The sequence below is a fragment of the Lontra canadensis genome, unplaced genomic scaffold, assembly GCF_010015895.1.
Source record: "Lontra canadensis isolate GAN:19392208 unplaced genomic scaffold, GSC_riverotter_1.0 scaffold31, whole genome shotgun sequence".
Lineage (NCBI taxonomy): Eukaryota > Metazoa > Chordata > Mammalia > Carnivora > Mustelidae > Lontra > Lontra canadensis.
In genome coordinates, this window is record NW_022631025.1 from 20,310,534 (window position 1) to 20,323,658 (window position 13,125).

Genomic DNA, 13,125 nt, shown 5'->3' on the forward strand with positions numbered 1-13,125 from the left:
CTCACAAAACAAAACAAACAAAACAAAATCCTTCCCAAAAAATCTCCCCATTCTTCATTTTCCTCTTCCTATTATATGGAAAGAGGTTTCCTTCCCAATCTTAAAGGAAATATACTTTCTCAATGTCTTTATTGAGAGAGAGCTAACTTCTAGTCTTGATGGACTGATCCACCCTTGCCAGGTCTCCTTCTGACCCCTCCTCCCTTTCCTTATGAGGAACCCAGCATCTTTTTTATTAATGATTTTTACTACAGAAATGTTTAACCTTATCCAAGGGCACACAGAACAATATAACTTTCCACATATCCGCCACCCAACTTGCACTATTATCATTGGGTGGGTGTGATACACTGTGATTAAAGTGCAAAAGCCCCTTTAAAATACCTTGCCATCCATCTCTGAGACATATGCTATGTGTCCACATCAAAGCTCTCACAATTCATTGATCTTTATCACCTGTGGAACACACTTATTCACAAGAGGTGTACACAGCATTGGTGACAAACAGGCACTGGGCTTTAGACGCTTTGGCAATCAGTTCTGCTCTGCCTTATAGTCAACCCTGAGGAGCCATTTGAGTGAATTCCTCAACCCCGCACAAGAAGTAATCTTACGGAGCAAATTCAGGGCAGAATTTCACTGTCCCTTAATCACTCAGTAACTGTAATATGCAAAAAGCATAGAAGAACACTGTATATGTTGTTAAAGAATTGACGCTATGTGTTTTCAAATATTTAGAAGAAAAATATGTCCTGTTACTTTTCAAATAAACTACTGTGTTTCACCTTAAATGAAGTAGATCAAACACTCCCCTCTCTGCAAAATGGCATTAAAAGTAAAAGATTAGATGAAAAGTGCTCAGTATCATTAAACATCAAAAAATGCAAATCGAAATAAATATCTGCCAAAATTTCACACCCACAAGGATGGCTAAAATAAAAAAGAATACAAATGTTGGTGGGAATGTGGAGAAATTAGAACCCCCATGCAATGTTGGTGAGGATGAAAAATGGTACAGCTATTTTAGAAAACAGTATGGCAGTTGCTCAAAATGTTAGACATAGGGTTAACATAGGACCCAGCAGTTCCACGTCTTGGTATATACTCACGAGAAATGAAAACATAGGTCTACACAAAAACTTGCAAAATAATGTTCATAGCTATCTTATTAAAAGGTCAAAAGATGGAAACAATTCAAACATCTGAGAAATGGGTAAATAAAATATAACATATCCCTATGATATAATGTTTTTTGGAATAAAAAAGACCAATCCATGCCACAACAGGGATGAACCTTGAAAACACATTAAATGAAAGAAGCCAGTCACTAATGCCTACATATGACTCCATTCACATGAAATGTCCAGAATAGGAAAATCTAGAAGCAGAAAGTGGTACGTACATCTTAGAGCTGGAGGGAGGAGGAGGGAGGAGAATAATAGCAACAGGTTGCAGATTTGTTTCTCTTAAGTCATGACAACGTTTTAAAGTTAACTGTGGTGATGCATATCTGAAAATCAAGGAATTATACATATTAAATGAGTGAATTTTATGGTATGTGAGCTGTACTTCAATAAAGCTGTTAAAAGAAAGGACTTAAAAATAAATGCTTAAAGAAGACAAGAAGGGGAGCATAAAGCCCAAAGGTTGTCAACACATTTTTGGAAGATGGAAATCTGGTGGAGGACTGGTAACTGACTAGCAGAGTGACCAAAGTACTTGCAAAAAATTCACACTGCAAAACCCAAGAGAGGAGCAACCTGGTGGCACTAGAGAAAAAGGAAATTAGGTGTTCCATGTTAGTAAGCAATGTTGATGTTGAATTTTTGTTCTTTGTTGTTTGTTTTATATTGCATATAATTTCTAAAATCTTTTTTTTTGAGTGGGGGTGCTCTTTGCCAATTTTGTAAAACCTTGTTGAAATGTTAGCATGTTTCAAATGTGCAGAGAAGATCCCACGTTTCTTGTGTTGGACAGAACTTGAGACAACTGTTTTAAAGTTGGCATTGCACACATCTGGGGTTGGGGTATGGTGGAGGCAGTAGCTTCTGGAATCAAAGCCAGAAATCTCAAAGGTTGGGTTAAATTCATTTTTAAAATGTATTTGAAAATAAAGTTGTGGAAAAGTTGCATAGATGGTAAAGCCATAGATGGTAAAGCCATATAACCTTTATCCAGATGTACCTATTAAGATTTTACCTGTTTACAATCTCTCTCTCCTTTTCTCCTTCCCCTTCTCTACACATAGGAAAACACATATATGCATATGAAAATTATGCATACATTCTTGAATATTTGAGAATACATGTCATGCATCACACACTTTCTCCCTGAATATTTCATAGTGTATCTCTTATGAAAAAGAATATTCTTTGCAGCACAGTTATCTCCTTTGGTAAATTTCATGTTGACATAAAACTTTTAACTATTCTCCCACTCAAATTCCATTTTTATCAATTTATCAAGTAATGTCCTCTGAGTGTGTGCATGTGTGTGTGTGTGTGTGTGTGTGTGTATGTTTGTGTAAACCTCCTTACAGGATTTAGTCTAGAATCACATACTATATCCAGTTGCTGTGTATCTTCAGTTTCCGTTAATCAGGATCAGTTTCTCAGCCTCTTTTAGAACAAGGCCAGGTTTGAAAAATCAACTTGATGTGCCATATTTATAACCCCTTCTCACCTGGAAATTTTTTGGGGTGGAGCTTATCTTGCTCAGAATTTAAAGGATGTTTTTATAGTTGTGAGTCCTAGGGGTGTACTTAAAAACAATTCCAGAAATTCAAAGATATGTGGAGGGATTCTTCTTAATGGACATACGTCCTGAGGTCAAGGCAGGGTATGTGAAGTGGGGCGGGCTAGAAGTGTACTTTCCTTTGGGAGGGACAATGGTGAAGCTGTGGATGCAGTTTAAGAGAGGAAAAGAAGGCTGTCATTACTGGCAAACCTTCCTCATATGGGAGGGAAAGGATTGGGTGTCTAGGGCCAAGACTGATTCATCAGCGAGGGAATGTAGGCAAGTCAAGTAAGGAAATGATACAGGGCTTAATTTCAACAGTTTATAATCTAAATAATGAAGTCGTAAGGGTTCCGATTATTATATGACTAGGTAGCATAGGGAGAAGAAATAAATACATATAACCATCAACAAAAATGACATTATCATTTCACATTGGTAGAGATCACAATAAGGTATTTTGGTGAAAAGGTAGAAGCTATGTGGGAAAAACAGTTTTCATGGAAGAAATAAACATAGGTGACATTCAAAAAACCAAAAGGTATTGCTAGGTATAGTTACAGTTGTGCTCATTAGACATTATGCTAGAGGAGCTCACTTCCTAAATCAAGGTGAGTTTGGTCTGCTGTGATGCAGCACACTTGCTCTGTAAAATAAAGGAATCTTTAAAAATGTTGGGGGGAGAAGGGGGACCTGACAGAGAGGGAAGAGGGAGCAGCAGGGAGAGACACTATACGTGTGGAAGAGAACCTGTAGGGCGTGAATCACCTAAGAGGGATTTGGAGAAATGAAAGAATTACTAAAAGTTTTTAAGTTGTTTGCCTCAGTTCCATGGGTGTGTCGTGCCCTTGTTTCCCTATTTGTCATGCTTCTTTTCCTTGGTACAGGCTATTCTGCTTTCTTGTGCTTTTTAGTGAACTTTTGAATACTTTTTGGTATTCAGTACTTTTGGATACTTTTGAGGAGCTATGGGAGTGGGGCTGCTGCTGAGTCTATTTCTGGTAGCTCTTTACTATGAGGACCAGGTTGGGTTCCTGGTAATATAACCCAGAAATAAATGGGAGGCCCCCATTAGATTGTGAGCCCAGGAGTTTCTCACTCTCATGCTAGCCCATATTCATCCTCCAGCAATTTGTCAAAGTGTCTGTTTAAGTGTTCCTACTAGGAGAGCAGTGTTGAGCCTCTAGTGCCTTCTGTTTCAGGTAAGCAAATCTTAGGTATGATTTTCTGTACTGATACTCTTGGAAGATTTGAGGTAGTGGTTTGCCACTATGGTTCCAAGAAATGTCATTGATTTTTAGTCCGTTCAGCATTTTGCTTCTTTCACAGACTGAAGTGATGATTCCCAGGCTTTAAGATCTGGAGCCAGAAGTTGCCCTTCAGAGAATAACTCTCTATTATCCTGCCCCTCTTCCCATACTTCTTAATGAGTTTGGTAGGGTCAGAGAAACACCTAAAATGGGAAGTCTAAGGAAAGAATAGACATTAACTCCTCTAGGAAAAGAGATCTGACAGGGCAAAGGATTAAGGAAGCTCTAAGGCTTCTACTTGAAACTCATAATCTATTTGGCTATGGTGGTGGGTCTTGGGTAAAATCCGAAATACAGGGATTCTGCAGTTCTGGATTGGGTTATTTGGAGAGTATGAGGTCTGTGTAAGAAAACACGTTTTCCCAGGTCTTGATCACGAGTCACATTTCCATGTCAAGTATCACTCAGTCAAGCCTGTCTTCACGTTGGGCTGATCAGGAGAACAGCGCTGAGCCTCTGAGAAGAGACTGGGGTCTGAGCTATATCCTAGGATACAGGGTCTACCCAAGGGAGCACAGATGTGACTCTCAGGCTTTAGTTTATGTCCTCACTGAACAAAGAACTTCTGACTGAGAATATCAAGTGTGAATCTCCCAGACAAAATCCTCCTTTGTTTTTCAAAGTAAATACTGAAAATATTTTATCACCGTAAAAGTTGAGAAAAGCAAAGAACACAAAGTTCTATAAATTAAATTCCTGGTATTCTTGGATAAAGAATGTCTCCATTTCTGAGAGAAGAGTGAGAGATGAGTACTCACCACTCATTCTTTTTGTTTTGTTCTAGCATCAGGGCAGAGACAAGAGGAGGAAAGGTGGGACTCTGAAAGGTAAGGTTCTCCCTATTCCACCTGAGCTCTCCAAGGCTGACCCTTCCTGTCCTTTCCATGAGGGCTCAGGTCCATGATCCCCAAGGATGCCAGCTGCCAGATACATTCCCTCTCAGAAAACAGAGGCCTCAGAGGAGAGGCTCATGGAAACGCAGTCAGAGTGCAAAACCCTTCTCAGATTCCCAGCACTGACCATGACTGAGCATGAAGCAGTGATGGATCTGGACAATGGGTGCTGTGCAATAGGAGGCCATGTGAGACATTAAGATTCAGAACTTCAGAAGTTCTGAGACTTTCTGAAAGACCTGTGACATCATGGTTACTCAACTTCCTCCCCAAGGTAACCATTGACCTATGTTCCACATAAGGTGGTTTTCAGTATCACATGGGATAGATAATACATACAAAAGCCCCTTTTGAATGATCAAATAATGCAAGTCTTATTATTATCATTGATCATGTGACCTTGTATCCTAATTCTTGGAGCTCTCCAAGTCCAATCTACCAAGGATATTTTTAAAGGACACTCTATTCAGCCTCTTATGAGATCTCTTGCTTCTATCTTCATCATTCTCCTGGTTTCCCAGGGTGGAGAACTTGTCAGAAGGAGGGGAGGCAAGAAAGGGGCTTTCTCTTCTGTAAAGGTGAGGAAATATTACCTTCTTTCCTGTACCCCTCTTTTAAGCAGAGTCTATGTATTTCTAGGGCCTCAGGGAAGCCTGGAATTGAGGTGGGATGGAAAACTCTCAAGAGTTAGAATTTGAAAGTCTTGGGGATGTTGGTGGGTGGGGGGCTACCTTTGACAGACCAGCCAGGGTCACGTATGTTTGTTCAGTTTTGTACCTCCTGTCCCCCACAGCCCCGTGGCTGGTGTCATGATACCATTCACTTTCATCAACTGTTATGTCCAGACCCCTTCTGTGGGGTGTGTAACAGCACAACTGCTGAGGTGAATTGGCTGCTGTTCCCAGAGGCCCTGGAAGATGCTACTCCTTCTCTGATCCCCTTGGTTTTACAGCTCCTGTGACTCACTCATCATTCACTTCATCTCCTGACTTCTCTACAGTTGCTCCAGGAGACCTAATACCAGCCTTTTTCTCTGAGCCTTCCCCCCAATACCCTCTATCTTCTCACCTAACCCAATGACCCCTTTAGCTGACTTTATCTTACTCTCTCCCCTGGGCACTCCCTGTCACTAGAGCCAAAAGCCTAGATTCTTTATTCCCAGGGAACCACTCCATACATCTACCCCTTCCTTTAACTTCTTTCCTACCATATGATGCTCAGACAACCAGAGGCCACTTTACCTCTGAATACAATCATCTCTGCTCTCGACCCCACCATTTCACAGAGTATCAATCTCTTACCAAATCTGTCTCAGACATGGAATCCCACTGATTCATTTGCTTGTCATCATGCACCACCAACGCCATCTGTTTCATCACTGCCAGACTGCTCTTTAACTGTGACTCAATCTAAATCGATTTCCATCTCATTGAAACCTGTTCCTGAGAAGTCATCTCCAGGTAGCCCTGGTGGGTTGTTTACTTATGTCCCCACAATCAGAGGTAGTGACTGTTCAAACCCATCAGGTTCACAATTCTCCTATTGACAGGCCCATGCCAAGAACATGTTCCTTTCCTCCCCACATTATCACACTCTGATTTTCAGCAAGAACAGGTTTACCTCCATCAACTAGAAACCTATCTCTGGAGAGACTCTGCTACTAAGCACAAGGAGGCCAGTGGAATTTCTTTCCCTGGCCTTAACTCTCAGGCCCTCTTGGAGAGATAAATTAAGAAGAGAATGGCTTTCCAGATTTTAGAGAAGAAAGTAAAAGAGGAGGGGCCATTTTCCAAACAAATGTGGTCAGATTACCAGTGGACATCTTTAGGGAATTTGTTGCATCTGATTGATGTACAGGCCACCGCAGCCCCCAAAACTGGCTGGAATATTGAGGGCAAACCAGAGCAGTTCTCTATTTATCAATAGCTCCTCTATGTCAAGGCTTTGGCAGAAAACTTGCATCAGAAATATAGCCAGCTCTTCTGGGGTCTTCCTTCTTTGCACAATGAGTCTTTAGTAGCCACTCTCCTGTTTTCTAATAGTACTTCTCCACTAGAGTCTCACTTTGTCTTATTCAATGGAATTGAATCAAAATGCAACCATCTCCACCACTTCCTCATTCCCAAACATTTCCTCTCCATTTCTCTCCCCATTGTACACCCCCAATCCTCAACCTCTGTCCCCATCCCAGCCCCCACCCCCCAGCCCCAAATCAGATGAACAGCCATGCCCATTTTCCATCCTGCCACAGCAGATTAAGGGTTCCCTCCTTCTTCATCCCAGAATAGGGACTGTGGAGCATCTTTCCATAGATCTAGGAATGAATCAGACTCTCCTATCTTGACTGAAAATCAACACCTGGGATAGCAAGTGTTGCAGAAGCAACAGGAAAGTTTGTGAGCTTTAGTCCCTGTGTTCCAGAAACCTAAAGAAATATTTGTCCTCGAGCTTCCAACCTTCCATTGGTTTGCTGGCCTTCCCATGTCTATATACCAGTCTCCATCCTTTCTGGCCATTTTCCTATTATCTGTGAACCCCAGGAGACACTGGAGTTACATAGCCCAAGGACGGTAATCCCACGCTGGTGCCTCCATGACTGTGGAAATCTAACTCCCTAGCAGGGATGGAGCCTCAGCGTAAATCATCAGAACTCTCTCAGCAAAAAAGCAGACAAGTTCACTCACAATTCTCTGAGTTTCAGGGCCATAGTAACAAGGATCTAGCAAAGACTGAGTTGCATCTCCCCCGGAAGGTTCTATGAGAGGACCCAAACAAAGTTCCAGCTAAGATAGGATATGAGGAGGAATCTTGGGTTTATCCTAGAGAAGAGTCCAGAAGACAGCCCACAAAGCATCTCAGAAAGCTACCTAGTGAAGGGTCTGAGGGCTGCCTTGGAGACAAGAAACTGTATGTGTTATTCAAGGAATCAACCAGGGAATGAATTATTAAATATCTCAAGGAAGGACACAGACCAGAATCAAATGAAAAGCATTCTTAGTTTACATATGAAGAAAAAGTTTTGGCAGATCACTGTGGGTAGGATTCCTATAGGTGTGTGCTATTCATGGCTGGCTGATGACAATACATTGCCTTCCTCTGAGAGTTCCCAGACTACTACAGAAAACACAGATTCTAAAAAGACAATGGTGAGTAGTGTTTACAGTCAGAGCACCACTCTAGAGCATTCTTTTCTTGATCCCAGTACACGACAGGTGCTAGAGACCCATATTATTAAATTTTGCATGAGTCAGAGGTGGGGTCTTGAATCCATAAAATTCTATATGTTGAGAGAAGCCAAAACATGGCCTCTCCCCCAATTTGACTTTCCCTCCTCAACCATGCATGTATTTCTGGGGTGAATTCCAAAGCTGACTTTTTTAAACCCCTTGAGGGAAGCTCTAACCCTTATTTGGGAAACAAGGTGAGAACAATAAAGTCAGTCCCCACTGTGGATCATCCTCTCCCCGCTATGTCATCTGTGATCAGTGAAGGAAAGGGGGGCCTGAAGGCATCACACTCTGACACTGACCATAAGACTGCAGAGTGTATCCAGATAGCTGAGTGCGGCAGCCAGACTTTTCAGCCCCTTACACACAGCATCAGAGCTCAAGTGCGACCCAGTGAGACTGTACGAGACAACACACTGTGGCCCAGAGGTACCCATAAGGCAAGCTGGGGCTGGACATGAGTCCATGCCTGAGAATGTGAGTTCCAGTAAAAGAGTAGAAATGGAATAGGGCAAAGTGATAGTGGAGAAGAATTTAGAACATTTTGCCATGTCCAACCTGTCCAGGGATATATTTGACACCAAGGAGCTCTGTACCCTTCAACCCCAATCTTGGGACACCTGGACAACCAGTGAGTTGGGAAGCTCCAAAATGATAAATGTCAACATGAGCAAGGTAGAAACTGCCCTGACCATGGAACACCCCTCACCAAAAATACTGGTTCCCCAAGATTCTTAACTATCAAACCTGAAAAGACAGATCCTGAGTGAGTGAAAGTTTAAACTGGAGAGTGAGGAGCATAACCAGGCTCAAGGATGTCCCACTGATATGCCTCTTACTTCAGATAGCTTGACTTCCAAGGCTTCCCTGACTCAGTCCCAGAGTGTGTGCAGCAGGGACATGGAAGCATCCCAGGTGCTGCACGTCCAACTGAAGGACAGCACAATTAGCATGGAACAGCAGGAGGAGTCCTTGGACTCGAAGCTGGCCTTCTGTAAGGGCCAGCCTACGAATTTCTCACAAAGTGAAAGTGAGACCTCAGGATCCCCAAAGCAAGAAAATGCAGAAGTGAGGACTCAGGAGTAGGGATCTCTGCAGGCAGAGAGGAGAGCCTCCATGTTGAGGATAGAACATTAGAGAGTGCTTCCTCAACTCTGTCACAGAACGAACAGTTTCCTCTTGAAAGTTACTTCAGAAAAAAATGAGGCAATTTTCTCAATGGATAAATTCCAAGAAAAATATCACATGGCATCAAGAATGTTCCCCTCAAAAAACCAAGTTCATGTCCACCATACTGCAGCACCAAGACCCACTTGAAAGTGTAGCTGCTTTTGGGAGTGATCAGCCTCCTGAAGCTCACAAGCTCACTTCCTTTGGGAATGTCCTAGAAGAGAAGCTGACACATATGTATGGATCTGAGGCCTCAGAGTTAAGTCAGCAGTGGGAGGAACTACAGGTCTGACAAGAGACCTCCCTCCACTCTGACCCACAGCAAAAGAAACCGGCAAGTTTCATGTCCTGCAGCCAAGAAGCTGCTTCTGCTAACCAGAACCATCTTACAAGTGTCAGACACAACAGCGATGGGGTCAGACATCCCCAGAAAGCTGAAGCCTTCAAGGATCAACTATTAAGCCAGGGTAAACCCCCTTCTTCTCTGCCCTCTGGGGAGTCTGTGTCTCATCCAAGCCTCACCTGTGTGCATCAAGTATGCCAGGTCCTTTGGGCCACCAAGGGTGACCCTGACGAAAGTATTGTGTTCAGCGATTTGACTCTTCTACTCAGGCAGAAAATGCTTCTCCAGCACTTGCAGGGAGAAAAATTTCTCGAAGGAAATCATTCAGTCCTTATTGAGAAAGCTTCACAATTTTCATGACAATATATCCTTTGATGAGAACAACCTTCAGCACAACCAAGAATATTAATCCTCCTCAATAAATGTTTCTTCTAATAAAGAGTTTCTTCTGTGTGCTGCACTGGGACTGGGGCTGGGGCTTGTGCTCAGGGAAAGGAAGCCGTGTGTTCAACTCTTCGTAGTTAATGCTTTTGGCTTCTACAAGTGCACCAGTCCCTTGACAAAGCCTGACAGTGGCCTTCTCAGTTTTATCCTGGGGTCCTTTATGTGGTTCTGCTCTGATGTCCTGTATTTAAAACATTTACATTTTTTGGGGTGCCTGGTTGGCTCAGTGGGTTAAGCCTCTGCCTTCGGCTCAGGTTATGATCTCTAGGTCCTGGGACCGAGCCCCACATTGGGCTCTCTGCTCAGCAGGGAGCCTGCTTCCTCCTCTCTCTCTCTGCCTGCCTCTCTGCCTATTTGTGATCTCTGTCAAATAAATAAATAGAAATCTTTAAATAAAATATTTACCTTTTTTTCATAAAAAGTGTAATGTACTTACTCTGAAAACCTTCAGGCCTTTACAAATAGTGAAAAAAACACTTAAAGTCTAGACTTGATTTAAACTCTCTTTCACCTGCTCCCAAACTATTCATTGGGTAGGATACTATGTCAGCTAGGCCTCACCTCCTGGAGGCTCCTCGGGCCCAATGATACCGTTTCAACATATGAATACACGGGATAGTCTTTGAGCATGAAGACGGTGCCCTCAGGGATGTTGCCAGGGACATTGTCCTCCTATATGATGCCTGCCTTGCTAGACATGCAACATTTTACCCCAAGGTTTCAGTAATTGAGGGGTACTTTAATTATCTATTGCTGTTTAATAGATATTCCAAAATTTAGGGGGTTAAAAAATACATACTTATTATCTCATGGCTTTTGTGGGCCAGAAATTTGGGTGAGGCCTACCTGGATTCTCTGCTTCAAGGTTGCATTTAAGGTGTCAGCTGAGGCTACTACATTCTCATCTGGAGGCTTGACTGGGGAAGAACTAACTCCTGTACTTCTTCACATAGTTGCTGGCAGGATGCTGTTCCTCAATTACTGTTGGAATGAGATCCTCAGTACCTTGCTGGCTCTTGGCTGCAGCTGGCTGGTTCCTTATCATTTCGGCTTCTCCAGTATGGCAGCTTACTTCATCAAAGCAAGGAGAGAGTTTGCAAACAAGATAGAAGTTACAATCTTTTGGAAACCAGTAATGGAAACGATATCCTATTACCTTTCCTTTATTCTATCACTCAGAGGCAAATTACTAAGTCCAGCCTATGCTTAAGGGGGAGCATAATTACACAACGGTGTGAACACCAGAAGTGGGGATGATTGGAATCTTCTCAGGAGTCTTCCTATTGCAAGGGTTTCTTCTTGGACACCCTATTCAGTATGCTGAAGCAAAAGTGGCCAAAGGTGCCAGGTGGATCTTTGTCCTCATTCATGTCCAAGTCATCAAGGTCAAAATTGCTTAATGGCTAAATGAAGTGGCACCTGGTAAGTAACCATCAGAGATTGGAGCATCCAAAGGAAGGAAGGAAAGGTGACAAAGAGAGGTCAAGGTAGTTTGGGTTTATCCTGAATCGTTAAGTAAAATAAACCCTGAGAACCACCTGACTTACCAGTATTCAAACTGGGGAGTGGGGAGGGAAGCTGGTCTAATATGGCTCATCTGGCTCTACCACAGTCTCTCTATTTTGCCCTAGCTCTCAGACCATAGGTGTGTAGAAGTAACCTTCAGCTTCTGTAGACTTAGCCAACATTATAGAGGAAGGGAACCCTACAGGTTGCAAGGTTTAATTTCTGTTCTTGTTAATATATTTAATATAGCACATTCATCATTTCAAATTTAATTCTCTTAACTTGAACATCAGAGGAATGGGTCACTCAACTATTGGAAAAGGCAGTACTAAGGATCTTAGAGCACATACTCCCATTTGGGGATATTTTCCACGTACCTATGTCTTGAAGGCTCTGATGCCTGGGAACTCTGTCACACTCAGGCACCCCTGTTCTTTCTGTGATCCCAGGGATCCTGAGACCACACTGCCCCACCTGGGATTCTGCCTGCTTCAGCACCAAGGCATCTTTCAGACAGGGACATCCCTCACTGGAGCTGACTTCTGAAAGTTCTGATTTTGTGCTCTGCTACTCTATCACTTGCCTATAGCCAGCTGATGGAGGCTCCCTCCCCTCCATGGGATTCCCTCTTTTGTACCTCCTACCTAGCAGAACATGGTCACTTTTCTGTTTGTAGAGTTGCAGGTATTCTTTTCTTTGATCTCCCCTTGATTTCACAGGTGTTCAGAATGATTTGATAGCTATCTAGCTGAATTGCTGCCACCAGACAAAACTAAGGTCTCTTACTCCTTTGCCATCTTGGACTGCAATCTCAATGCCTATTTTTTAATGCCCTCTCATAGAAGGTCAACCTGAAGGACAGAGAAGGTAATATATATTTAGTGGGCTAGCATGAAAGTGGGAGCCAGGGATGGAGAGCCCCCTTATACTGTGAGGAAGTATTTGGATGTAAATGACAATAAATATAACTTAACTGACTTAAAAAGGAGAGTCTGTTAACATAAGTACATGAAAAATCTGGGAATAAGGTTGGACTAAGGTATGAGGGTTCATGCTGGGGCTCAATCGATGCCTTCAAGATTCACTTTCTATCCGTTTCTTGGCATTCTGAATGGACTTTCTGTCAGACAATTAAAAAAAATTTTTTTTCCTTTTTTCTTTTTCTTTCTTTCTTTCTTTCTTGTTTTCTTTCTTTCTTTCTATATTTATTTTTATTAACATAGAATGTATTATTAGCCCGAGGGGTACAGGTGTGTGAATCATCAGGCTTACACACTTTTCAGCACTCACCATAGCACATACCCTCCCCAATGTCCATAACCAACCACCCTCTCCCTACCCGCCTCCCCCAGCAACCCTCATTTTGTTTTGTGAGATTGAGTCTCTTATGGTTTATCTCCTTCCCCATTCCATCTTGTTTCATTTTATCCTTTCCTACCCCCCAAGCCCCCCACATTGCCTCTCAAATTCCTCATATCAGGGAGATCATATGGTAA

General features: G+C 42.6%; 1 pseudogene; it reads left to right on the top strand.

The window, feature by feature from the left end:
- Positions 1-6,149: 6,149 nt before the first annotated feature.
- LOC116873082 lies at positions 6,150-10,039 on the top strand (annotated as a pseudogene).
- Positions 10,040-13,125: the final 3,086 nt, after the last annotated feature.